Below are 3,477 nucleotides of genomic sequence, written 5' to 3'. Positions count from 1 at the left end.
CAAATAAAGCCCGAGGATTGGCATTCCATTGCTGTCATTTTATATGTATATGGTTACAATTATCTACGTTCTCAATGTGCCTGTGATGTAGCACCCGGAGGACTCTTAGCTAGTGTATATCATTTTACAAGAATAGAGTATGGTATAAATCAACCCGAAGAGGTATGCATAAAAATATTTGTATCAAGAAAAAATCCCAGAATTCCTTCGATTTTTTGGGTTTGGAAAAGTGCGGATTTTCAAGAAAAGGAATCTTATGATATGTTGGGAATCTCTTATGATAGTCATCCGCATCTAAGACGTATTTTAATGCCCGAAAATTGGATAGGATGGCCTTTGCGTAAAGATTATATCGCTCCAAATTTTTATGAAATACAAGATGCTCACTAAATGATAAAAATAATAAACTAATCCAAACTTCTGCAACCCCAGTCAAAGAATATAAGTACATTCTGTTATAGATCAGACAAAATAATTGATTGACAATAAATCAGGCAGAGTAATGGAAGTTGCATTCAGATATTATTATGTGAGAAATCACAAAATTCAGAAATAATAGAATGAATAATTATAGGGTTTAAAATAGGATAGGAGTTTCTTAAGATTCTAAAACAAAAACAATACTGAGTTCTTATCAGCCAAGCCAATAAAAGAAATAGGATGAACTGCAAAAATTCTTTATCTTTATAATCAACTAATTCTTTATCTTTATAATAAACTATATAACGTGCACATCACCATCAATTATACGGCCACGAAAAAAAAAACACAAAGAAAAGGGCTCGATTCTATTTTGGTAATCCTTCTCAGATGAATTCTTAATATTCTCACTCCACCCCAGAACTTCGACTTTTAGGTCTTTTAACCAACTAATTAAACCACTCGAATATTATGGAAATAGAAACCTTTTTTTGTATCGCAGAAAAAAAGGAAAAAAATAGATAAAGAATTCATTATCTATATATCTATATCTATATATATATATATAGATACTATAGATAAGCGAATATACCTAAAAAAAAATTGCATCTATTCTTTAATCATCTAGGAAAAGTATATCTACAGATACCTAAATAGATCAAAGAAATGTTATGTATCAGAATCTAGAAGAACACAAATTTGTATGAGTATCTATCCCCCATATTCATTAAAATGAATATGGGGGATAGATACTCATACAAATGAATCTTGTGTCAGGAACCAGATTTGAACTGGTGACACGAGGATTTTCAGTCCTCTGCTCTACCAACTGAGCTATCCCGACCATTCTTGAAGCTTAATACTTTGATTTTAAAAGATTTTTAAAATCTATGTTAATGAATCTATATCAACTAAGTAAAAAAAAAGTTTGTAAGTGAGTTTCGGCAGTAATAATTATTTTTTATTGTTAATCGTTAATTACGCATATGAAAATTCCTTGCTAAAAAATAAGATATTAATTTATACATTTCTGATTAAAAAAAATTCTATGTGTTTCACATATATATTTATATCTATTCCAAAACTCGTCCCTTGTCATTATGATAGATAAGAAAATTATGATAGATAGGAAATTGATGAAAATAAAAATTCCAATTTCGTTGGGAAATAATAAATCAAATAAAACACATAAATAAGGACTTCAAGATAGAGAGGATATAGGAAAAAAAATTAGAAAATGAAAAAGTATTTTTGGGGATAGAGGGACTTGAACCCTCATGATTTCTTAAGTCGACGGATTTTCCTCTTACTTTCAATTTCATTGTTGTCGGTATTGACATGTAGAATAGGACTCTATCTTTATTCTCATTTGATTTATCAGTTCTTCAAGGGTTTTAGCCGATTATGATGAAGTGAATAATTTCATCAATAAATATTCCATCTTTTCTTCAACTTCGAATTGATTTGATTCACATTTTTCATTTGTGAATATTTTTATCACAAATAGATCTTCAATAATAAAATAAAAAGTAACAAATTGAAAGAGTATTTCAGTATATATATATGTTTCTAAATGTTTATCTTTGATCCATTCCTGTAATTTTGGTGAAAGGATTCTTTTACTAATGCAATAAAAAAAGTCGTCAATTTCGTTTGTTAGAACAGCTTCCATAGAGTCTCTGCACCTATCCCTTTTTTATTATCACTTTCTGAATTTTTATTTGTTTTCAGAAAACAGGATTTGGCTCAGGATTGCCCATTGTGAATTCCAGGGTTTCTCTGAATTTGAAAATTATAACTTGGTAAGTTTCCATACCAAAACTCAATCCAATTAAGTCCGTAGCGTCTACCAATTTCGCCATATCCCCATCTTTTTTTTTATTTGAATTTGATTATAATAGAATGCTTTTTTTTCATTTCTATTGTGAGAATTATGCGGGAACTTTTGAATTCATTAAATACATATTATTTTATTAAATATTAAAAACCCCTTTCTCCAATTTTATAGATTTTATTTCATCTATATTGGATACCTTTATTTGTTTGAATCAGAACTAATTCTAATATCTATATATTAACAATTCAATATACACAGATATAGACCACATATCTACTTATCTTCTATGTACCTACTTATCTTCTTTTTTCATACAATTTAGAATACTCGAATGGTTGATTCTTTTTTTTTGTTTTTTGCTTAAAAAACAAAAGAAAATAAACAATCCATTTATTCATATACAATTTATATAACTAAAACGAATCTAATGGCTAAAAAAAACCATTCTTTTAATTGAATATAATATAGAATTAGACATTTACTTAGAAATATGGAATTCCTTAATAAATATTTACTAAAATTTATATTTATTCAAATTTACTTTAAGTACTAATAAATAATCTTTTTGAAAGAAATCAATTTAATAATATATATCTAGAATAGTAGATCGAAATAAATTATATTAAATAAATTATATTAATATAATATTAATTATTATCTTGCACTTTATGTTATCAGATAAAATAAATAATAGAAATAATAAAAATTGGGTTTGATTTTCTATATTTTCTTTCTCTATTTTTGATGTTTGTATTAATTTGAATTTTGTTATAAATAACTAAAAATTGATAACTAAGATCCCATTCAATTCTTCTGCATATGTATATTTCGTTTACATTAGCCGGTTTAGCTCAGAGGTTAGAGCATCGCATTTGTAATGCGATGGTCATCGGTTCGAATCCGATAACCGGCTTTTCTCTATTTGTTTTTTACATAATTGATAATATCTTTTTTAGAAATAAAAAATTGGGAGAGTTCGATCTCTGCGGAAGAAATCAAGAAATTAACCTACTTTTTTGTATTCTTTTATATACAATAAATTCGGATATTGATAAAATTCATCTAATTCTTCTTTGTACTATAAAACTTTAGTAGATTTCGCTTCATTTAGAATTCTATAATATTTTTCATTTCGTTTAGTTTTCATTTCGATTTATAAGATTTTTCATTTTAAAAAAGGAGTTTTTATGTCACGTTACAGAGGACCTCGTTTCAAAAAA

General features: G+C 27.0%; 2 non-coding genes across 2 annotated transcripts; one reads left to right on the top strand and one right to left on the bottom strand.

Annotated features, from left to right (window-relative positions):
* Positions 1-1,191: 1,191 nt before the first annotated feature.
* TRNAF-GAA (transfer RNA phenylalanine (anticodon GAA)) lies at positions 1,192-1,264 on the bottom strand. The gene has a single exon. It is a non-coding gene; the product is annotated as a tRNA-Phe (tRNA).
* A 1,833-nt stretch (positions 1,265-3,097) lies between these two features.
* On the top strand, positions 3,098-3,170 carry TRNAT-UGU (transfer RNA threonine (anticodon UGU)). The gene has a single exon. It is a non-coding gene; the product is annotated as a tRNA-Thr (tRNA).
* Positions 3,171-3,477: the final 307 nt, after the last annotated feature.

The sequence above is a fragment of the Vigna unguiculata genome, chromosome 10, assembly GCF_037176805.1.
Source record: "Vigna unguiculata cultivar grain cowpea cultivar isolate G323 ecotype 2 chromosome 10, ASM3717680v1, whole genome shotgun sequence".
Taxonomy (NCBI): Eukaryota; Viridiplantae; Streptophyta; class Magnoliopsida; order Fabales; family Fabaceae; genus Vigna; species Vigna unguiculata.
The sequence above is the reverse complement of the archived record's forward strand: the minus strand, read 5'-3'. Positions and strand labels throughout refer to the sequence as shown.